Genomic DNA, 25,705 nt, shown 5'->3' with positions numbered 1-25,705 from the left:
GAACAAATCAAATGGAACAATCGGCGTTGGCTCGTCAAAAGTCGGCGAACTTTAGTCAGGAAAGAAATTTCCTTCAATTTCGACGAAATACACGAATTTCGTCCACATTTGCATTACTTTGTCACAGTACAGTAACTACTGAATTGGAAATTTGCGTAAGAACTCACTATGGAAACTTAATGGGTAACCCTAGGTACAATGCTGTATGAACGCCATCCCCAGGTTTACACCGATTGTTGCCGTTACCGGCCAATGATTTAATCAAGTAAAATAAAGCACTTAGTACAGAAACAAAGAAGGAAGGCAGAATTGTGCTCATGTGGTGCTATTTATTACGCCATACAAGGTAGATTTTTAGGTGTGAGGATGAAACATGATGTGAGGATAACAACAGCACAATCAGACAAAATTCAGCCGTACTTTTCAGTCAGTGTGTGGTTGAAATTCCATAAGAAAAGGGGGGAAAGAAAAGGAAGGAAAACTGCGCTGCTGCTTCATTAGGATGACTACTCAAATGAACGCTATTGAAAGTAGTTTTGAGGAGCCGGTGCAGGCGTTTATTAAGCTGTGCAGAGTAACTCCAACATTTGGTTGAAGTTCAAAATCATCTTGTGGTTAAACCCTGAGCACTTTATTGTGGAGCTATTCGCTTTTTATACTCAGTCTCAAGAATAACCAGTTAGGAATTCAAAGTTAAATATTTATCAACAAAGAAAACCAACTCATGCGGAAAATACACGTGTTAATCATCTATATGTGCATTTTAACACGGTAATGTACAAATGAGCTTCTCCCGATGCATTTAACAGGAAATGGCGAGTCGTTGTTTGGTAAATATCACCTTCATTATACAAAAATCTACACTTCGCGATCGAGGTTATCTTCATGGAAACATGCCATTCAGAAAAGACGCACATTAATTATTGAGCTTAGCCCATATAGAGCTGAGTCCTTGCACGATTGAAATAATAACGACTTATTAAATGTGCTGTTGTGGCGTAAAACGTGAAGAAATACAAACGGGATCAAAAGTGGAACAATATTGGAAAGGCGCGTGATCTGCTCTGTATAAATAATAGAAATATTGCCTCCGATTCCAACCAATATTGGTTGTTACTCAAGACGTGCTCTTTATCACACATCTTGAAATAACGATTATTTGACTGTAGTTACTTCTGAAAACATATACTGTTATGTTAAGCGGATAATCTAGTTAACAAAGGCTGGGTTGAGTGATAAAGGGAAAATACCCTTGTCTGCTGATTAACCAAAGCATAAGGAGAAAGGTTCTTTCATCGATTCAAATTCAGAAGGAAGGTATGTGTAATATTAGTGTCCAAACATAACGCATTCATAATTATAAGGTGATAAATCATATGTATATAAGCAAGACCACGTTAGAGAAGATGAAGGTATATAATGAACAATGTACTTGAAGATTTTAGGCTGAACTTCAAGACGTCAGAATCCGTGACGTAACTGATTCATTTCAGTTTTCAAGTCGATAAAATTAAAAAATAAAAATAGACTGAAAAAGGTATGATGAAGCCATACAAAGCAAACAAATCAGTGGTCAATAACTTGTACTCGAAGGTGGTTTTGTCAGCTCCGGTAAAACGCGTTAATTTTAGATGTTGATAGTATCGGAATTGTTTGTTGATTCCAAAGAGACGATTTAGCGCACTCTCATTGCGTTTTTATATCAAGTGTAATTCCTGAAATTTTGGACCACTTTCAGTGGGTGTTTACAAGAGAGATGATCGCATTAAGCCCTTTCCTTTACGTTTACCATTTAAACGAGCTGATAACTGGGACGAACTGTTGTTTAACTAAAGCAATATGCAGCTATATTCGCTGATCATTGACCATGCACTCACTAAAACTTTGGCTGAAAACAATATGGTTAAAAAAAGTCGGCGCGTGGGTTGCCAAAGGAAAGCACAACTTTTCAGCAACGGAGATAAGTTTCTGAAATTTCGCGCGTTTCGTTTCACTCTTAGAAGGCTAGCTATATATAGTATACAGTTGTTATCTGAAAATTCAACGATGCATTATGTTCTTCAACTAAATTTCCGGATATCTTGCTTAATGGTAAACACCCATACTTGAAGTTTACCCTCAGAGGGCAAGGTATAGTTAGTTATTATCCGAAAATCCCGCCAACGATGCAGTGTTATTCAACTACATTACCGGACATCTTGGTTCAAGGGTAAACACCCATACATGACGTTTGCATAACTGCAGGCAAAGTATATTCAAAATCTGTACTAAACAATGCCTGCTGTGAAAATAGTTTGGTGATTAAAAGTATACTAGTTGCGATCGGTTACAAAGTTTCAAGTCATCCATTGCGGCTGTTGCACCACTGCCTTGGATCTGATACAAGGGCACATAAACACTTATATTTAGAGAAATTAAGGTAGGCTGGCTATATAACAGTGCTCGGAATTCACGGCTCCGCTATTCCTAAAATGGTGGAAACGGTGCATGCAATTTAATGTTTGTATGTAAATACATTTGTCAAACACATTCGCTGATAGGACTATTTCTTTTAAATGTGCGGTATTTGGAAAGCTCCGTGATACGGATACTTCTCTAACAAACAATTTATCCATAGCAGAACATTGTTAATTTTGTGTCGTCTTGCCTTTGTAGTTTTCCAGTTCTATTTAGTTTTAGACAGAGGGTCACAAGTTCATTAGTGTTGTTCACAATCATGCTACCCTCTTCAAATAAAGGATTCACTTCCTTACTTACTTTGATAATAATCACTCAATAAAACTGGATACAAAAGAAAAAGAAAAAAAAAAACATGTTTACGATCATGCTCCTTATTCCTCTCCAACTTGTTAAATGTAATCGTGACAGTGTAAGCAAACAGAGGTCAAGACTCTTGAACTGCAAGCTATGAATAGGACAGATAAGACATGAACATTTTTCCAGTCTTTAATCCTCCAATGTTATGTCGCTTTCTTAAATTTCTTATTGCTAAGTTTGTATTTTCGTTTTGTACGTTATAACGTTAGCTATATTGCTCATGCCTGTTGGTAAGCTGCATTTTCAAATTTCAAATTGTAACATTTTTGTTTTTGTAACTTTAGCCTATGTTATTGTGGTATCTCATTGCAACCGTTTTAAATTGTAACGTCTTTTGCCATTGGGTCAGTTTCAAAAATACCCTAAAGAAGAAAGGTGCCTTGCGAAATATTGGAAAAAGATATTTCTCAGACTGTGAAATCAGCCTTGCTCTTTTTAGTATTATTTGATCACCAAAGAATACTTGGTTAGGCGAAAGGGATTCTGGGAAGATAAAGAAAACTGAAAACTCTGATGGTCCAACCGGTTTCAAGCGCGGGAAAACACCTTAGCCATAATTGTACCTGATCGGTTAAAAAGGCTTGTTTGTTCTGGTTGGTTGAAAACTGACGATGCGACAATTTCACGGCTAAAGAAACGCAAAACCGGGGCAAGCAGACATAATTAACCTCTCAATAGACTGCAAAAAATCTGCCGCTCTACAACGCCTGAACAATTTAAAACCCGTCTTGGTAATTTAATTTAATTTAATTTGGAGGAAGACAGCACAAGACTTCTCATCTTTTACAAGCTGTACAGTCATTCATAGCATCTTAGATATATGCTTTACTGATAACTAAAAAGACTAACAAAGCTTCTGTGTTATGGTTAAAATTTCACGTGCAAGAACATTTCTCAGTTTGTTTTGTTCCAAAAATCGCTCACATGTGATGGGTTGGCGATATTTAGTTTCCACCATGAAACAGACCGTACTACGTCTTCAGCTTCCTAGGAGATTCTGGAGTCGCTCCGTAACAAACAAATAAATCATCCACTGTCAGAAAGCATTTACTATAGTGCAATTATACTACGCACGCATGAGGTAACTAACCGTTTATAGCAACTGAAAAACAAAAACCGTTTTAATTTTTCGAATCACTGCTTGGATCACAAAGCAGAGGAACAATTCTTCCGCAGGGAACAATACCAAAAGGCGGAGCTGAAGCGTCACGAGGTCCATAAACAATAACACAACTCTTCTTTGATTAATTCTAGTCTCTGAGATTCGATGCAAATTTGGCGTGAACGTTCTCGTTTGTTTACTAGCGAGGAAAAGGTGTGCATTAACGCCCTTCATCTAACCGCAACTAATCCAGAACTTTGAAATTAATGGTGAAGGGGTACCTGAAAGATTTACTGTAAGTTGGTGTTTTTACTTGTTAGATCCTGATAACTTGCACTGATGTAAGTAAGATCCAACGGTCTGTGGCTTCACTGGATAAACAGACTCGGGGAACAGACTCTTGGATCACAAGGTGAGATTTCGATTACTTATATTTTGTTCAATATGCAATCGAGTTCTATCCTGACATAGTGAAGATTCGGAAACAATTTTGCTTTGTGAAAATAGTTCTAATAGAGGCAAAATTCTTAACATTGTGTTTAAGACGCACCCCCTTTGAATGATTCTATCCACAGAATCAAAACTTGCCTTGTTTAACATGATAAATAGTACTACAGTGTCTTTCACTGATTTGAATGGTCACACCTTAGGATTTCATCCACAGACTTAAAATGTAAGAAACACGTCGTACAACATATATAATAAACAGCACCAAAGAAAAGTACTGCTCTGTAGCTTTTATTTGAATGGTCACACTTTAGGATTTAATTCGTCATCCAAAGACTAAAAAAATTTACGCCGTCTCAAAGGTTCAAGGTCTGCCCTCTAGTTCTTGAGGCTAAAAAGCTCATCGAAATCTTTTAATTTTGACTACATGCAAAGTACACAGAAACTCTCATTCAGTTTCAGGTGTAACACTTTAGGATTTAATTTACTGACTTACGAGTTTTGTTGCCAGAAACGTCTTAATTGGACCAAATGAAGGTTTCACAGTTTTTGGTAAGAAAACGTGCAAAACAAATCTGAGAAAAGAAAACACAGAAAAACGAGAAAGAACTGAAATAACACCTTAGAAACTAATGACAAACAATTTAAATGGCAAAAAAACTCACAATTTAGAAAAACTTCCTTACGGCCAGTTTTAAGAAGGAAGAAGGAAGGGAGAGAGGAAAGTCATAGATAAAAATAATCTAACGGCAGTTATGTTTTGTAAATGACATTAATTTACTCGTGGTATCCTGTATACCTGATGAAAACAAAGATACCTGCCGTAAAATCTACAGCAAACATTATGCGTCATCGTTTTTTTTAAACATGAATGGTTTTGGCTCGCGTCCAGCGAAAAAACTAGTGGTTTCTGGGTGCAGAAACTCGTATTGTAGTTGAGAGACCACATTTGTATTTCTGAGGGTCGTAAGTTCAAGTCAAACTTAGAGGTCTAAATACAAGCTACACAGCAGGCGATCACTACTATCTGTAGATTTACGATGCAGTTACGTTGCTGTATCATTACTCCACCCCTGGATGGAATGTTGGGGCTGAATTCACGAAGGCCCCCTGCGTTAAGATGTGTTCTAACTATTGTTTGTATATAATAGCCTTTTGCTGGCGTAATGATAGACAAATGTTTAGAAAGAATACTTAAATTATACAATTCAACCTGCGAAGTAATTCCATCTATTTATCTTTCCATCCATCCATCCATCCAGCCACCTACCTATCTATCTCCAAGTCAGACATAGAAGAGCTTAGCTTCGTGAATCTAGCCTCAAGTCTATAGTACCGAATACCACCCTAGTATTTTGTTTTGTCGTGTGTCCGTCGCATTTTTCTTAACTCATATACCCGTCTGAAGGTGAGAATAAAGAAAAAAAATAAGAAGCAGAGATTCTTGTCTATAAAGAAAGCGAAAATGGGGCCCTGCTGGCGTGCGTTTTTGAACACAAGAAATTCGACTTTTTAAAAAATACTTTTGAATGTCTAAACTTGAGAACTTTACGAGATCAAGAAATACATTGGGCTGGTATGAATTTGCACGAAAAACTATCACCGATCGATAGAAAACAGACTTCAGTGAAAAAATACTGTTAGGGCCCGAAAAATCGTCAGAAAATTTGAGAAACGAACCTGTGGGCCAAACCTTCGACGGTCAGTTGAATTTTTTCGACGCGCAAACAGGCCACTTAATCACAGCGCCACCACTGACATCTACGAGGTCGTTATAATAATCTGAGAGTGAATCATTGTCTCACAACAGTCTAAAGGAAAAGATCTTTCAGTATTCGCTCATGCATTCAACACAAACTGAACATCTTTTGGTAACTGAGTAAAGGCGGATAGCGACTAATGAATAAACTGCTGCGCTGCGTCAGTGGAAGAGTGAAAACCAATGTTTGGTTTTATCGAATGAGTTGGTCACCGTAAATTGATACAAAAGCTGACGTTTCGAAAGTTATGCCTTCTTCAGAGCGCAAAACATTTATCTTTTGCTAAGTGGATAACTTAAGGTACTTTGTCTCAAGTGATTTATTGCCTTATGCGAAGAATGAAAAACACTTCAACTTGACGTCAATCAGTTGTTCTTAAAAAAAAAAAAAGTTATACTGGACATTTATGAAGCAAACGCATTTGCGTATACAGACATTTTCGACGTAATTCTGCTGAAGTGAACCTCTCTGTTTCGACAGTGAAGTACGTTTTTTAGACCAAAAGACTGTAAAACCAAATGAAAGTTCTCAAAGCATTACTTGATGTCTTTCATGTGAACAGCCACACTTCGAGATTTCATGACTCCATAGACTCAGCAAAAGGCGAGCTCATCAGAAGTTGTTGAGTTTATTTTTTTTCCATACCAGTTGCCGAGAACAATACCGTACAAAGCCTAATGCATCTTGAATACTTATCGACGAGACACGGTTTCTGGTCAGTCGTCATAAAAACTGAGTTGTAAATTCACTGAAGTCAGTTGTCAGATGGCTGCGGTTGCTAGTATGAGGAAATGATTTGCCATTCAGGTCACGCTGCACCTCAGTAAATGCCTTTGGAAATGACAGTTTAAATTAATTAGTTTTATCTTTCGTTGGCAGTTTTCAAAACCTGATACTGACTCATCATTTTCTCCTCGCTCAATATCTTTATGCCTGCAGTTGCGTAAGCTGAGATCACCATGATTCAAACATTTTAAAAATAAACTAACATTGCAGTCAAAAGGCTACAATACTAGATAATAATAACGTTTATTCATACACGACACAATTTAAAGCTGGCGCATGTAGGGTCGTGTTACAACGATCTTAAAACTCTATAATAGTAATTGCAAGGCTATCACTACGAAAAACTAAAAGGCAGATTTAATCAGGAAAATATGTCAACCAGTGCAATTAGCCTTCAACAGGGCGAGACTAGTTTATCAATGCAATCAGTGGCTCATCCAGTGACAGCATAGGGATGAATATCAGAACTGTATTTAATCTTGTTTTTCTTAAAATAGGAAATTTTACGGAGGAAAACTAATGGACATCCGGAAAAATATTAGTAAAGAGTCACTTCACAAATTAATGTTTTTATGTAGCCGTGGTTTATGGTGATCGCAAGCAATTAGTATCAAACGGTTGCTGTTCTGATGTCTTCTTATTCAAGAAGTACCAACGAAAGTGAACTGTTTTCTTTCATTTCCACTTGGAGAAAGAGGTAGAGAAGTACCGTTAAGTGTGGTTTTCGTTTGACTGGAAACAGCTTTGAGTTGGCGAGGTCAAAAAACGTTAGGATTTCAAGTCATAGGTATGTACAAAGTTAAATCTGACACTGAGATTGACCCACAATGACTGAATGACAACGTGAAACACCGATGCGACACATGAAAATTACTCAAATTAACAATAAATTTATGCCTTGTTTTGAAACTGTTGTGATACCTTAACTGAAAAAAAAAAAAAGAATAGGGAAAAAATTTCACACACGAGTGAAATTACTGTTAATTAAGGCCCGAGTATTGTGCAATCTCATAGAATTCAAAAGTTGGAGTAAGGAAATTACACACAACCGAATAATACACTTTGCTATAAGTGAAGATGGATTCCATTTATTCTTGTATTAAACTTAGATTTGTAGTTTCGACCTGAAAAGTAGCTGGGTAAGCGATATTTCGCTTGTTTTTAAATCTGTACTAGCGCCGCGAAACAGCACGTTGCGATTCTTGCTCAGTTCAGTTTAGTTCAGTTTAAAGCCCGGGCTTTAAAGCCCGTAGTTTTTCGTGTACCGCACGCCTGTACAAGATTTAATACACTAGCCATTTTCAGCGCGCGAATTTGCTGGATGCAACAGTGAACTTTTCAAAGAGATCAATCATCTGTGAATGAGCTCGGCTGAGTCTAGCCAATGCTGTATACAATTTGAGGGTGACGAGGATTATAACACGGTCCGTGTTTTTGCTCAAAGATCCATATCCGTCTCCAGTCTAGTAGCCATTATCGACCAATAAGTAGGTCTGATAAGAAGCACGTTCTCATTATTATCAATCATAACAAACAATATCGATCATGATGCTTTATGCAAAATTTCTAAACAATTGAGCTTTGTTGCGAGAAATAACTCGACTATTTCGTTAGGTAATGCGACGTAATTCTTACGGGGGTCACGGGTACCCCTGGGAATATTTGGTGGGGGTGTGCGACTCGATCCTCCAAACCCTTACCCTATTTTAAACCAAAATATGATAATTTTGTCTTTGGTGATAGTTGTTTCTTAACAGAAGTCACCGTTTGTTAGCTTTGAATAGTAAATTTTAAAATCTTATAATTCTATGAAAACATCGGCCAAGTAGCTTGTTTGTAATCACTGTGTTATCGGACAAAAAACATTGAAAAACATACTTATCGGGCCCGGAAAGTTACCGGGACTCTCGAGAAACGGGCCCCTGCCCTCTAAAATCCATACCCATTTCAGACTTCAGACCAAACTGGTTAAAATCTATACCCTATTTCAGACCAAAATGGTTCAAAAACCATACCCTTTGGTGCCACACATATCTTCATAGCTTATATAGGGAATTACTCCTCCCTCATCTGGGCATTTCTAGCACCCAATGGCATAATACAATATAGTTTGATCAGATTTTCCGCTTTCATCGTATCAGTAGGTAACTGTTACGGTCAAATGATTCCTTTAGTGGGTTACGATCACTGATGATCAAAGGGAGCATTCATTTAAAATCGGCTAACCATAACTGCTTCACAACATCAAGCAAACTTGTGTTATATCACTAAATTTACACTACATTACTTATAACGTCGTGCTAGCTACGTAGGTGACCTGTTTATATTTAACGTATTGATATGTTTATACTAAAAGACGAAGCACGTGACCAAACACAAGATCATTACAACCCCACGGAATGATTACGCAAGGAGTTAAAATTGATAGTCATCCATAGATTCAAGAATTTATGGGGTCACTATCTGCGACATAATGAACAGTACCACAGGAAAGTACTGTTCAGAAATCTTTCATTCGAATGGTCACACTTTTGAATTTCACCCACAGACTCAAACGTTACAACCATCTTGTACAGAATAAAACAGTACCACAAGAAAGTACTGCTCCATAGCTTTCATTTGAATAGTCACACTTTAGGATGTTTTCCAGACTAACAATTAGAAAAACTTTGGCGCTGTTTGTTTATACTTTGCGCAATCAAGGAAAGCACTGCCCCATAGTTTTTAATTGAATAGTCACACTTTAGGATTCCTGTGCTCTAAAGATAGAACTAAACTATTCCATAGGATGGGTTCCAAGTTTAAACTATGGATCTTTTGAATTCTTTCAATTTTTCTTATGGCTGGTTAAGAGAATTTCGCTATATATCAATTCAGTAGTGACATTAAATATTCCCCACTCCTCGCCACCCTGATGATTTTTCTTGACATTCAAGCAGATGCGATAATAGTAGATTTTGATGTTGTTGATGTACGGAAAATATGATGTTTCTCTGGTTTCTCATCATTGGAAAACCATGAACTCTTTGTTATCCAAAAAGTACAAAAGTTCAACTTTCACAAACTTTCAGAGAGAGTTAAAAGCTTCCTCAACAAAAAATCCACAGCCTTCTTTATATAATATTTCCATAAAATTATCCGAGAGCACAACTCAACAAATTTCAACTGGATCGCCATCAAGCAGAACTCTTTTACCGATAACTTAGATAAGTTAGAAGTATCTTGCACAACACAAAAGGAACCCACTACTTCAATTAGCATTTTCTCGAAATGGTCACAGTTAAGAATTTGACTGACGATTTGGAACAAGAATTGATAGCTGGGTTATAATCCGGCCAAGGAAGGCACAAGACCGAGTGTAGTTGTCTTGTTAACCATTAAGATCTCCTTCGACCAATAGGTAAGGCCCCAACGCGTACATGATTGCAAATATTTGATGGCCACACTAAGCCGAGATTGATTACAACTATACGGTTCACTTCACAACTAGAATAATCATAGAAATGTTGCCCTTTTACTCTTTTAATCAAAAGTAGTCTTCTTTAAATAATCGGCTGTTTTTAGAAGCGAGTTTGACTGCGGGTCAGAAAAACAAAGGATTTCCCGCCTCAGAAAGAAAACAATGCATAGTTTAGAAGTAACATGAATACCTTCAGCGACTAAAAACAAAATTAAAGAAATGTCGTCAAATTTTAATTTGTAAAATACCAAAGAAACAAACAGAATAACAGAACGCTACCGCTCAATTATTTTCATTCGAGTGGTCATAATTTAGGAGTTCATTCACAAATTCAATATAGTGGACTAGGCCGAGCCGCTAGGGGTGGAGTGGGGGTGTGTGGCTGTCTGGTCTGCTTGTCCTTTGGCGCTATGATCAGAACAAAGCAGTTGCCCTTTATTCCTAAAATAACCATGGCCATTATCCATGAATTATTGTTTGATCCCTTATTCCTAAAATTATGTTGTCAATTATCCACATCCCTTGATACCAATAACATGATCACGGCATTATGCGGTCGAAGCAAAACAGGTTCAGTGCGAAAGTGATTTTATTCAGTGTCTGAGTCTCTTGTAACCGATGTCTCTTGACAGAGCTCCCAAGATTGTTTCAGCATAAATCCCCATGTTTGTCAGAATCGACTGATGAGACTATTCGTCGTACAGCTCTAAGCTAAACTAGGATAACAGGCAAATTCTCATTATCTCAATTGTTTCTGGCTTCATTTCAAGTAATAGTTGATTTTAAATATGCCCTCAAGCCACATCTTTTTGTGGTTCACAAATCCTTTGTCGCTTCAGTAGTTGATATATTGTTTGCACAGAGCTTAGCGAAAAACAATTTCGTTGTTGACTATTAACTCGCGAGGCACTAATTTCTTGGAACAAACGATTGAGAAAATTACGGTATCGGTTACTTTTGGAAAATAGAGGAGCTGGTTTCCGATCTTGAATAATGCATCTTGGAATCGGAAATGCAGTTGCATTGTGTCTCCTAAGTACTGCGGGAGTTCGGTTTAGTTGCAAAACACGTAGAACGGGAATGCAAATGATTTCATTGTTTGATATTGATTGAGAAGCTGCGGGTCAGCTGCGATCATACTAGATTGTTTCCTGCATAATTCAAGTCAAACACTCATCGTAAATAGATGCATCTGTAACTCAGGAAAAAGTTGGGCAAAACGCGTCAAAATCAGCCGTTTCTCCGCAACGGAATGACTGGTAAGTGAAAATACTAACTGAAGCCTTGTACTCTTAAATTAAGTAACTGTTATCGTGTTGCTAGTGTTTCGCAAAGTATAGCATAGGCGATTAACAGTACGTGGTGACATGTTCTCGTTGAAATGCAGACCATAAAACCACAGCGCATGAAACAGGTTTTATGTCACAAACTAGTCAATGCGGGATTTTTGTAGACTTTCACTTATATCGCTATCAAGTGTTTCAAAACGTCATTTGCTTCGTTAATTGTCGGATTTTTAAAACGCCGGGAGATACTATCGTAACTTGACGGCTTACCGCTGTGTTTTACTCACTTCTCTACCTAACTTTTCAATCTACGACAAACCGCAAGTCATGTGACATTACTCTGAGCTTATCGCGCCCGGGCGGGAACTCAACAACGCCGACATTGTCTTCACATCTTCAATGGTTTGCTTACAAGTGCACGATGCATTTTGGTAACTTAACATTGGAAGCTCAGTACAGTTCGTGTTCGTTTAGACATCGTATTAGTGTTTTCAATATGTTATTGTTCATGAACGCAGTGAGCGTTTGAGCACAATACTATCAATGGAAGTCATGTGACATTTAAGCCAATGGGTTTACAAAAAGCGCGCGGAAACCACACTGTTTTCAAGAGTACTCTTTTCAAGTTCAAAACTCGGGAACTACGACACAATTTTGAGTTTAAAGACTATTGAAAAGCAGATAGCACCACCAGAAATTATTGTCCAGGGGCTTTCATTTGAACAGCCACACTTTTATACCTCATCCGAGCAAAGATTCAAAAGATAAAATCTTATGAAATTGAATAAACAGTTTGACTTTAATAATGAAGAAGTCATCGCCGGTTTTAATGAAAATCGTTAAACGATGAATCGAGGCAGCTAACTTTTCGTGGTAAACGGTTCAAGAATCAGTGAAAACCACATCACTAGCCTATCCAAATCAAAAGATTGTTTCTTTCTTGAATATGATTTCCTTTAAACATACTGCGCAATAAGTTATTAAATCATTCTTTCAACCGTATCTCTATTTCTGCTGTCTTATACTCTACAAACGCTCCTTGATTTGCGTGCTTTGCTCAGACTAAAAAAATTGCCGTTGCGAAGACAAACAAATTATATTCTTAATCTTAAGAAACTCGGCCATCAATATAGCATCTGATAAATGGAGATCTCTAGATCATCATACAGTAGTTTGTTTTTCACGCAGATTTAATTTACTGTTGCGCAAATGTTTTGACAACGGAACTAAGGAGAAAATAAGAAAACATGTATATGTTACACCGACTGACAACACCTGTACATAGCTTGCTCAAACAATGACTAAATAAAGTGACACAATTATATATATACGAATGAATAATAAGGTACAAATAGCTACGAAAGATGAGTTTCATACTAGATTCTTTACTAGTCGCTCAATTCACTGATAACACTTGATTAATTATGACAGCTTGTACCCTAACTCAACTCGATAGTTGCGAGTAATTAAAATCATCGATGGCGCAAAACTCGTTTCTCGTGTGTTCATGTTGTTTTGATAAAGCACCAAATCGATCATTGCTCCACTTTGGAAATTAATATCACTGTCCTCTGAGGTTCTTAAACATCAGCCTATATTGAAGATAACTTATCTAAGTTGGTATTACAGCCTTCGCGCACATCCGGTATTTTCTAAACGAAGACTACTCTTAGTCTTTTTTTCTTTTCTTATATCGTGGCAGGATGCAACCGGTACCTTTGACAGTGAATATACAAAGTTTCCCTTACCTTCAACACTTGCGCATGCGTTTTCTAAAACGGCATATTCTAGTTTACAGACTTTATTTGACAAATGCAACTTCGTGTTTGTGAGTATTGTCCTTAGAACAGTTAACAATTTCGACTGAAACATATTGAAAAACTGTTGGCAAGAAATAGAATACAGTTTCTAATCGAGATGTTTCATTCAATAGTCTTTGCGACCACCTGATAACTTGCATTATAGGGGTTAACGTAGTTTATTTGTGAAACAAGAATTCAAGAACAAGAAATCCAAACTTCGTTATATAAACTGAAGGAAGACTCGCTACCAAGTTGGTATTAGTTAAGCTGATGTACTTGTGCAGGCTTGCATTGCCAAGTGAACAAAAAAATATCGACTTCTTGGGGTTTGTTACACGAGTATGTTACATAGTGCGAAGGCGCCACCGTGAATCAGTTTTCGCCATCATGCAGTTCTTCACGCTAAAACTCGAGCCTTCCGCTTGAGACTAGAACAGCCAAGAACGGTCTCGTATTTTCAGCCATGATTAGCGCCGAAGCGGTCATTCAATATTTTATCTATATAGGAAACAGTGTCCCTAAACAAAAACAATTATAGAGGCCTCCTTTTTAATCACGACTGTTCTGAGGTACTGAAATAGAATCTCAGGATAATTAACACTTCTAAAAGTTATCAGAAGTATTGCTTCTCCTCATGATCAGAAGAAACTTCTTACAGGACTACTGAAAATTTCGCTACATTGAACTTTATTCGTGACTTCGGAAGAGCGATATTTCGCGACGTTGTTTTTGCCTGTCTGGAGACTTTGTTAATTTCATTTCTCATTTACTGATTAATACATCATTCTCATTTATTCACCAGGCTTAAAATATTCCATCACATTATTTCCATCGCGCATATGCCACACATTGACATTCCAATCCTAGCAGTATGCAGGATGTTTGTCCCATGAACCCAGTTTAATGGCCTTAGCTCCCACGAGTCTCCTGTAGCTCAGTGGTAGAGCAACCGAACTAGTAATCGGAAGGTCTAAGGTTCGACTCCTGGTAGGAGCACTCGGATTTTTTTCCGAGTATGCTTTCGTCATTTACTTATTAATACATCATTCTCACGAAATGAAATGTTCAGGTCAAAAAAATGTCGTAAAAATTGGTTCCTAACATACACAAGGTGGCTAGAGAAAGGATCTTTCAGGACTCAGTTTAAGGGATGAAAGAGATATAGAACCTTGGAACAAATCAAAACAACTGGAGAACCAGTTCACAACAGATACACGATATGGAAGACTTGCAACAGAAACAAAGATGTAGGTATGTGACTTTGGTTTTTCAACGTTATAAACTCAATAACGCGTTTCGGTAAATACGTTCATATTTATTATTGTAACGTCATTATTCCGGAGCACAAGATAACAAGCAACAGGAATATTCTCAAGGGCACCATTATATAGAAGTCATATATGATTGGCTTGTTTGACTGTGTGTTCACTTATAAATGGTACAATAGGAGTCGTTATAGCGACCAGGCATTGTGATTCAGACTGAAATGATATCATCCTGGCTGAATGGATAAGGAGACTTAATACACTTTCCAACTATTTTACTGAACGGGATGAGTTCAAATTGGCTGATGAACTATATGAAGTGGTGATAATATAGTAATAATAATAATAATAATAATAATAATAATAATAATAATAATAATAATAATAATAAAAATAAATTTTTTAATAAATAATAATAATCTTTATTAACATATTCCAAGCTATTTACAAGTTAAAAGTTCTAATTCACATTAACATATTCCAAGCTATTTACAAGTACAGGAAAAAACAAAAGTCATAAACTTACAAAAAGCTATTCTCATTTGTAATAAAAACTCATATGATCACATTCTGAATAATAATAATAATTATAATAATAATAATAATAATAATAATAATAATAATAGTAATAATAATCATCATCATCATCATCATCTCTTTATTAACATATTCCAAGGAAATTGTTATTTAAAAGTTAAAAGTAAAAAAAAGGACTTTCAAAACGTATTTACAATTCATTTCGATTCAATTCAAGCACACTTTTTTTTTTTAAAGAAAAAACAATAAAGTTACAATAATATTCTTATTTGTCATAAAAAAATCATATCATGATCGTATTCTGGCTTACAATGGATGTACTTGATGGATTTTCTAAGGGACTGAGTAGTAGTTTGAGGCAAATACTGGGAGCAAAGCCGGCGGTAGCAGAGATGTTCTCGGGACGGATGCAGAAGTCTGTGTCCTAAGTAGTAGCCTGAACGTTGCCAGAACTTTCAAGGTCTTGCGCTAGATTAAGATCCCCAAACTTCCGTTGCATCCACCTAATAGCTAGATTAAGCATAGACCATTCTAAGATTTTTAAAATTTCAATTTTTTTTTACTGATATTTTTTTAATTTGTAATTGATTTTCTTTGTTTATCACATGATTTTATAGTAAATTTAGGCGTAGGGCTAGCTACGGGTTTCCGCCTAGCTCCTTGTGTTTTTTTTAATTTTATCTAGCATTCAGATGTTGACATACTGCCTTAAAAATAATAAGTTTACAAGGTTAATGCATTCACTCGGCAAAGAGCTGAAAATGTACCGTGGTTCTAGCGTAAAGTCTCTGGATGCTGGATGAAATCCAAAAGTGTGAACATTAAAAAACAAACGTTATTCAGTCACAGGAGCACTTGTCTGAGCCGCATTGCTTTACCGTTGGCATTTCGCGAACAAAGCTTTGGGATTTGTTTGTCGAATCTCAACGCGCTATAGTGGAGTTAAACTGAGGGTTAAGGGGTATTCGTTGCATGGCAGACAGCCAGTCTATCGTAGTCTATCATTTGTACGTAATTGGCCAGATGGTGTAATTCGTTATTCACAGATACTATCAAATTAAGTAGATGATACAAAAGCATACTGCATGGTGTTTCGAATTTAGTTATACAAAGAGGAAGCATGCTTTTGCATTGTCATGATCTTCACGACAAAAGGCATGATTTCTATCAAAGACTAAAAGCTACCAAATTGTACACAACGCGGTTGCCACACCTCCAAAACACTGGTCGATAAACTGGGATAAACTTCAAACTGTCGAACAGACCTCAACTGTTTTAATGACTTATTTTCTGATTATTTGATAACGTAAGGCATTAAAATCGCGTTGTTAGTGGTAAAGAATGCGGTAAATAGACAGATGACCAAATGGCTTCCTGCTGGTTTAGTGAGGGAACTGCGCGCTTTTTTTACTGCGTCATAGCCAGCACAAAGCAGCTGAACGTTAGAACATTCTACAAATGCTAAAAATGTAAGTGTCTAAGCTAGACGACACGTTTGATTGCAGTCATAGACCAAGATAAGCAGCTACCTGCTACGTATGCCACTACCGTTGGCGATTTCAAGCTATAAAAAAGTTGGGGAAAAATTGGCCCGTCATCTTGAGTCGTTGCGTGACGAGTAGAATGTACAAGTGAACGTTATTTTTCGTTTCATTTTTGTTGTTCGGCGGAGAGTTAAAATCTTTCATCAAAACAATTTAATCAATCACAAGTCAAAACAAAAATTTCGTTAACTAAATCAGCGAGGCGTTTCGTCTGCCACCCCGGCCAGACACTGCTTTGAGGCAAACGCGATTCACATTAAACACAGTGTGGTACATGAACCTTCAGGGAGTGCGCAAAGCCTCGATTTACCTACTAAAAGGTCAGCCAAAATTTCTCCTTTAACTAGAACGCATTCCAATATTCCTTTACTTTGAGCAGTGCTTCTCTTTTTGGTTTATTTTCATCCTAAGTGCTGTTGTAGTCTACGGTGTTTTTTCTACCCTTTTGTCAAACTAATACCTTGACCCCTTCTTAGCGCCAATGTCGGGCTGCTGACCAAAATACAAATTATAAAATCGCTTTACTAAGGAAAAGAAACTTTACGTTGGAAAAAGTTGCTTAAGGTTGCATGGTAGGACAAGTAAATTGATTAGATAATCTCAATTAGAAGATCACTGTTCAGATCTAAGTTTTCTAATAATATTAACTGAGTTATTAAATTTAATATCGGTTAATAACTCAAACTCTAGACAGCTGTCATCTCAACTATGCAAAATCAACTTCAAGACTTTTATCAAATGTACCAGCACTCTATCAGGAGTGCTGTATCAATCTAATTAATTAGCTCATAACATTAACATTTGTCACTATCCGCCATTCCGTGACAGTTTCATAGTGAGTAGCGAACGAAAATGTGCTCGACTCGAGGCGTTTTAAACTTCAAAACAACAACTTTTAAACATGAAGTAAACTTTTCATTTTAGCAATCGTAACCATCAAGATTTAGACTTATTCTGTCCCGCTGTGCATTCATCAATATCACGCGATAAAAATCTCTAGCTCATTACGTAAGTTATCAAGCTGCTTTCTGGTTAGAAATAAGAGAATAGTAGCAAAGAAAAAAACAATTCGTCAATGAGATCGTAACTCCCGCTGAGATGTTTTGAGCGTGTTTCGCTCCTGTTTCGCGCCAAAAGCCACAGGTTCTGTTGCGTTTTGTATCACTTTGATAATCCTTTTCTCGTGTTGTTTACAAGGTTGTTATGCATTTTTTCAAAATACCTTGTTTGTGTGGGGTGAATATTAAAGCCAAACACTGCGAGCAGCTGCTGGGTGTGTTTATAGGGCGTCTGTGAGAAGCAGACAATCTTTGCGTTCTCAACAGCTGCCAAACTTCGACAATGGAACTGAAAAGATCAAAGCCACTTTTCATGTAAGAAAATATTTCATGGACACAAGTTGCAGCATCGTATGAAAGCACCATTGAATAGCTTTTATTTGAATGGCAACACAAAGCACCTTTCAGATCATTCCGCAGACTAAACGGTTGGAAGCGTTTATATTGCTTTACTGGGAAAAAGTACTGATCAGTAGCTTTCTCTCACATCTTCATAAAAGTAAAACAGTATGATCTTATACAGCTCTTTCAGTTAACATTGTGAAAGGTGGAAATAGCGAAAAGCCTACACGCAAGACTGCAGTGTGATACAGCGAATTTATTCATGCAGTATTAATAAATTTACCAAGCTCACCTATGGCTCACCCCTACAACGAGAAAATAAATCACAACGCCAAATGTTTATGATAATTTTTCTCACCCTTTGGCACTGACAACCGCGAAATTACACCCGAATTACAAACCATTTTAATACAGCTATACCCGCCCGTCCTTAAGGCTTGAGGTTTGACACTGAATATACGACAGAGGTAATTACCGTTAAATACCGTAGAAACCAGCAAGTGCCAAGGGCTACTTTATTTTTAGAAGGGGGCTAATTAGAGAGGGGGGACTTATTTCAAGTCAAATTCAAATGAATTTTTGAACAAAACGTGAGCCATCTTTTCCAAACTTCTGCAAATCAAATTCAAATGAATTTGGAACAAAACTTGAACAATCTTTTCCAAACTTTTGCCCCTTAACTTACTTTAGCATAGCACCAATGGGTCGTAGTTCACAATATCATTCTTGCCTAGGCATAATAACACTTCTGCACATTAATGCCACGTTTTCCTATAGACAAAACTACTGATGTTTTGACCAATGGTATGACTGAGGTTTGAGGTATTTCTCTTATTTTCTCTAACATTGGAAGAAGGGGAGAGGAGCTAAATAGAGACGGGGAGCTTAATTAAAACTGAAATTCGACCTTCAAACGGGGGACAACTGATTAGAGGAGGAGGGTTTGAGTATGAACTCATAAATGACCATGTCCTACTTGGCTTAATAGCTTGGTTGGCCTTTTAAGCCGAACATGAATTATTCTCTGAAATTCTCTTTCTCAGCTGCTAAACTCTTAGGGCCAGTTATTACAAAGTCTAACGACAATCAGTCAGTGGGCCTCTAAATCTGTTTACAAGTGTTTTATTTTTAGTTGATAAATAGTTTTCTAGTCTGGGATGCAAACCTTCTAGCTTGCTACCGTCAGCAGCAGCGAATGCTTAGATACGATTCATTTGGTGGCAAAATTGGAAACGGCTTAGAACATGGTTTTGGTAAACAGTCTAAACTATCTTTTAATAACTGACCCTTAAGGTCCAATACACATATAGATATTCTCCTAACTGTTATCTCTATATTTCTTTTGGTACTAGTTCGGAGAATGCATTCGATCATCAAGGGATAATCTTGCTTGATGAAGTAGTGATATTGTGAGGCGAAGTAAGGGGGTAGTCACTGTTGCGTTAGTTGTTAACTTCATTGCTAAGGACTTTCATTTTTATGGAATTCACGCTCATGGTAATAAAGAACCTCATCCACAGGTTTCAAGTTAAAGACTTGACTATGAGAGCAAAAAAGGATTGAATTATCCATTTGTATCATTCAGACAAATTTGTTTTTAAAAGATTGAAGTTTCTTTCTCTTAACCTCAAACAATTTATTCTTCCAAGAGAGGACGAAGCCTCTCGCTTGATTCTTTTGACTGTTATACAACACAAATTATAGATTCATCACAATGAGATACAACTGTTTTGGTGGAGGATTTTGTCGCCCTCAGTTTTCTCAACTATCTGTTTCCTACATATTTACCAACTATTTTCCGCTTTGCAATTTTCCTTTTTCACTGAAAAAGTGGATAGGAAAGCTTCGTATTTGTGGTACGAAAATATATGGGTCAGGCATACTGAGAATCGGCCATTGTTGTTCATGAATCTTCGGAGTTCGCCGGAAGGTGTTCGGAAGTCTTCGGCATGCAGCATGCAACGACTTCCTTTCCATTTCAGTAGGAAGTCATCCAAAATGTTCTGTGTCGGGAAATGTTTTCGGCTTCAAGGCCTTCACTAAATACGGTTCTTTTGAGGTGACTGGGAAGAAGCGTTTCAACAAGTGGCTAGAGATTTCCACAAATTGCAAGCTGCCTATAGAATTTAAATATCAGCTAAAACGTCTTTCAAAGTACGCCTTTTTTTTTTCCAATATGTGCATAATTCAAATGAAAGCTGTTCAGCCTTGCTTGTCTTCGCTGTTGCTATAACTGACGAAATTTCATGTGTATTCGCGTTGATCGTTGTGTGGTCAGCCATGCGACACATCCTGCCTTTTTTCCAATAAAAGATATCATTTACTTCATTACATTAAACGATCTTGTCGCTGATAACAAAATCATCTAAAATCCAACGTTTGCGGTTTGAAGTAAGAGGCGTAGTCCACTTTGATAGCGCAACAAAATGACAGATATTGTCTTGATGATATAAAAGACTTTTGTGTTCTTGTCGAAAATTCGACCCACGTTCTGTCAACCGCTGATTTGAAGCATTGCAAAATGGAAACTCAGACTAATAAGAATTACCCAAACTTTGGGAATTTGCTATTTTATCTCATGAAATCCTATCGTGTGACCATTTAAATGAGCAGTACTTTGCTGAGATGCTGTTTATTATGCTGTACAAGGTGCTTCTAAGTTTTCAGTTTGTGGATGAAATCCGAAAGTGTGTCCATTCAGATGAAAGCTACCGATCATTACTTTCTTGTGGTGTGTTCATTATGCTGTTCAAAGGTAGCTCCTAGATGTTCCTGTGGTATAGTTTGTCATACATACTGTACAAGGCAACAACTCCATGACCAGTTCAAATGAAAGCTTTGCCGTGTAAGGTCGGTGCCCCAAACTATTGCCTTTGTCTATCAAATCCTAAAGTAATACTTCCTCCATAAATTTTGCAGAACGGAATTTTGGATTTTTTTTCCCATTTTTATTCTCACGGTTCTTCAAGCTATAAGGTTAGGTAAACTTTCTTGTCACGTCCACGAACCTGACTACATGGCATCGTCCCACGCGATCACCTCAATTGCATACCACACGTTAAAATTGTCGGAGAAGTTTTAGGGTCTTAAAAGTTGTCCTGTTCTTTATCTCCTGCGGCAAGCCAAAGGAAAAGACAAAACCGAGATGTAAACAGATCCATTAACTTCCATTTTAACTTCTAAAAATACGTTAAAAATATCTTCACCATCAGCCGGAATCTAAGTCCTCCCTTTTCATTAAACGTGTCTAGTTTCTTATTGCACCTTGAGCGGGCGTTATGATAGTATCAAAGAAGGATAAGAACGCATTTAGATAAAACTGCAGTGGTATTGTGATCTGTTAATCGTCTACATCTAGAATGTTTTCTGCACAACGTCTGAATTTTAAGCCCCATGGCAGCTGTTCATCAAGGCTTACAGTTCTACTCAGAAAAAAGCTGTATTCACATCATTTGTCTGAAAATTGTGTCTGTCCGTGTGAGCCATATGACATTCATGTGACATGCCTTCCAATACTGAAAAGTTAACGAATTCCGTGGCTTTCCCTTGCGTCTCAATGTTGTCCTACTTCATCTTGTATTTTTCTTTGGGATAATCGACGACCGGGCGCACAAATCCTTTTTGTATAGGACTGGGCCTAGACTCGAAGTGTGATCGAATCATTCAGTCTCTGGTGCTTCGACCAAATTCAGGTTCATCTCACAACGCCGGTCACAAGTCCGGTCATTCGACTACTCATTGCTGTCTCTTTAACCACCATATCATAGACTTATAATCCCAGAAACCTGGCTGACTCTTCATTCTTATAAAATCGCCTTGAATCATACAAACGATCACTGGTAGCCAGCCTTATGATACTCCAAACCGAACTTCCTTCTTACATTTGGATCCAACTTTTAACGACTGCGGATTTAATCCTAAGGTGCGAATCGAATCCTAAGGTTATTGAGCTTTTTGAGCAGTCTTTTCCTACGTTGTTATTGTTATTGCCAATGAGTTTTGTTTTGGTTACCGTATTTAAACTTAGGTGCTTTTAATAACGTGATCAGTCTGAAGGGCCTTTTAACCTGTTTCTTACAGTGATCCTTGGTGAAAGTCTCGCTGAAGACATGTGCCACTATTCAAAGGAATCGTGACCTAATAAATCAAGCATTGTGCAGTGCTGACGCATCTGGTGTCACTGCAAAGCGGTTTTAGTTTTGTGATTCTCTGAATCTAATGCTTTAAAAGTGCTACAGGCATTTGAAACTGGAACACTCTTTAGAGTAGTTTACCGATGCACTGCTATTGGTCAGTAATGCGGTACAAGTGAGGCTTGAACTTTGGACTGATAGCTACAGACAACTACTCCTGTGTGGTGCTGTTCGTATTTATTTTTTCCAAAGGAAAATTCTATCAAAACTGATCTGGCAAGGTGGTCAAGCCGGCTATGACAAAACAACTTACAGGTAGTCACGAATTGTGCCTAATCCTATTCAGAGATGCGACTTATCGCGACTTGCTTAATGGCGTCGGAGTATCGGGGAGATTTAGCTAAGAATCGAAAATTAATCCTCTTTTCCGGGGCTCTCTGTACAACTGATGGGTAATCTAGAATAGGGACAAGGAAAAAACTCTATATGGAATGCTTTTACAGGGCCGTAAGCCCCTGGCTCTGTCACTTAACGGATTATGATTAAACAAGACAGACATGACTATCAGTGGTAATCTGTGAAGGAAAGTCGTGTTCAAGCGGCGATGTTTTACTGAAAGTGCTAGTCTCGCGTCTAGTCGTTAAATATAGAGCAAAACTGAAACTTAAAATTTAAAGTCGAGGGACTGAGATTGGAATGTAAAGGAAACTAACGTTCAACGGGTTGACTGAGAAGCTTCTGGAAAGTTGCACAACAGACCTGCAGATTAACTTCCCGCCGCGTCGGCTGATTCAGTTCTTGTAAGTAGAGTCAGTTTTGCTTGATAATTATCTGTGTTTTTAACACGACTACTTGCACGGCACAACTGGAAACTTTTTATATTAGACGCTAAACAAAACCTCTAGGCTCGGTAATAGAATTTGATTTCGCTTTTCCTGATTTTGTCTCAGGATGTTTTCCGCCTTGTTCAGTTGAAGTCAGACTGTCACTCCTTAAACCATGCACTGAAATCAGTTCTAACTTTTAGGCGTGTGAGAGAAATCTTAAAGTGAGAATATTCGAATAGGAGCTTTTGAGCACACCTCCCAGAGGTGCGGCTGATTTTTTAACAATTTAAAAACAGAATTTTGCGATATCTTCCGCACTTTAAACTTAGGAACTCCACTGCAGTGCAACGGTTAAATTTTATAATTGATTGGCGAGCAACCCCGGAAAGGCATGCCCATAAGTTCGGATTAAAAATGGAATCCTCTGGATGTTTTATGCGTTAGACCAATTTACACACATGCAGAGAAGTATTGGAAAACAATCTCATATAGGCAATGTCTTCGAAATCAGGCTTCAAGAGTACATAAATTACTTATTTTCAATCGACTCAGAAGAGACGAGGTACCAATTTCCTGTGTTTGATGAAGTCACGCAAATCAATTTATTGCAAAATGGGAGGTCAGCTGAATTCTCAGTTGTCATCATAACCATAAAATGGTAGTCTTGTCATATTTGGCTCAAGTAAACTCGCCTCTTGGACTTAATTAATGGCGACATACCGTTAGCTTGGACAATTCACTTGGATTTGAGAGGCTAAACGTAATTGTTCATCGTAGGAGACTAAACAAAGTGAGCAGCGGACAAGACTGAAGAACTGAAAATTAACGACTGTGGGATCTTTCTCCACCTTTCTCAGCGCAGTTCGCCACAAAGAGAGCCTAGAACAACTGTAAAAACTGCCAAACAGTAAGTCAAGATACATATAAGGGAACTGTACGAGTCTTCCGTACATAAACGATGATTCGACCCCCTTGGTGTTCGTACGAGTGGTTTCAGAGGCACTTGGAACCGTGAAAACGGCTTAATTCAGGATTTTCTTTAAAGACCCTTACGCAGGCTAAAGTATCTCGCATTTTGCACTTTCTAATATTGAATACAAGCCGGTAGCATGCAACTGTGTAAAAACAACTCGGCAGGTCAAGTCGGCTGAAACCACGTCACGTGATACAAAATATGAAGCAAAGCTGACACAAGCGAGGATTTGATTAATTATTGATTGATTATATTTGGCACAATATTTCGGCCAATATTACTAGACTTCGGCAGGTACGAAGGAAAAATTAACGTTTTCAGCATTTTAGTTTCTAAAAACGCCAGGATACCCGCAGGACGCAATACGATTCTTCAAGTGCTATATTCTATAACATTTTTAATTCTCAAATGCTCTATTGGAAATCCGCATACGAGCCAATAATTCTCCATTTCTAAAGGTGATTTTTGCTCCTTCTAATCGTTTGTAAAAAGCTCACATTGTAGAACTTGTTTCCTTTCAACCTTTTTTGGTTTGCAAGAGATCAAAGTTCACCAATGAAGCACACGATGGCAAGGTGTTCGATAGTTAAAACTTCGTTTTGGTGAAAATACCGACATGAAGGAATTCAATCGCTCAAATAACTCAAATGGTTTTTAAGAGGTTTACACTAAGGCAGAATAGTTTCAGTTCATAAAAGTCGAAGAGATGCAATGGATTATTTATACCAGGACGCTTCTCGTGGTCTGGACCTTTTGACGTGACACGAAAGGTTCTGAGGAGAGCCCATTTCATTTCTCAGAGACCAAATAACTCAAAAGGCTAAGATTTCTCACATGTGTCGCACACGAGCCAAAAGCGGACAATACAGCTGAAGCTTCACCCGGTTTCTATCATGAAGCAACCAGGAGTGTTACTACTCCCACCCCCCTCCACTACCCCTGATGGGATGTTAGTCCATCGCACGGTTACACCCTATAACAGTACGTCGCCGGTACTGATTTAAACATCCGGTGAAGAGAGACTGTGCAACAAAGCCTACTGCGGAAGCTAGCCCTCGAACCACAGACCCCACAGATTTGGGAAACGACGTGTTAACCACTACACCATCTTTACTCTTTAAAGTACCTCCGGATTTTAGTGCCATTAGCCTAAAGTGCTGCAGATCAGCTGGAGACTGCTAAACTGATCCTCGCTAAAAACAACCAAGGCTTGTCCTAAGACCACTTATAGAAATTTCCTGAAAAAGTTATTGCCAAGCTTATTACAAAACAAACATTTTCTTGCACAAACAAAGTACTTGTAGGCCTAAAGTTGTGCTATTTTAGTCTCTGACTTCCTGCTCTTGAATTTGGACCAATGAATTAGAAGCTAGTTAAAATAGCTTTGCACAACAAATGACCAATGCGACAGGAAAATATTGTTCAGTAGCTTTTATTTGATTTCTCACACCCCAGGGTTTCGTTTACCCCGGGGGCGGGGGGGGGGGGAGGGGGGGAGTTGAGTACTTCCATGGACTTTGAACAGCAAAATAAATAGCACCACAGGAAAGTACTGGCCCGACAGTA

The 25,705-nt window shown here is 37.8% G+C and overlaps 1 protein-coding gene across 5 annotated transcripts in view; it reads left to right on the top strand.

Moving 5' to 3' along the window:
- Nucleotides 1-1,299: 1,299 nt before the first annotated feature.
- LOC146468639 (receptor-type tyrosine-protein phosphatase delta-like) overlaps nucleotides 1,300-25,705 on the top strand; it is a 77,048-nt gene continuing 52,642 nt past the window's right edge. For 2 of the 5 annotated variants that reach the window (XM_085124428.1, XM_085124424.1), the window contains exon 1: nucleotides 22,896-23,139. The gene's annotated coding sequence lies outside the window, so the exon portion shown is untranslated. Of the gene's footprint in view, nucleotides 1,318-4,210; nucleotides 4,332-11,521; nucleotides 11,632-22,895; nucleotides 23,140-25,705 lie in introns of those variants that run through there. The other 3 variants (XM_085124427.1, XM_085124425.1, XM_085124426.1) reach the window with 3 other exon arrangements.

Source organism: Pavona decussata, unplaced genomic scaffold (genome assembly GCF_977016875.1).
Source record: "Pavona decussata unplaced genomic scaffold, jaPavDecu1.1 SCAFFOLD_130, whole genome shotgun sequence".
Classification (NCBI taxonomy): domain Eukaryota; kingdom Metazoa; phylum Cnidaria; class Anthozoa; order Scleractinia; family Agariciidae; genus Pavona; species Pavona decussata.
Note: the sequence above shows the minus strand (reverse complement) of the source record. Positions and strands in the feature narration are given on the sequence as shown.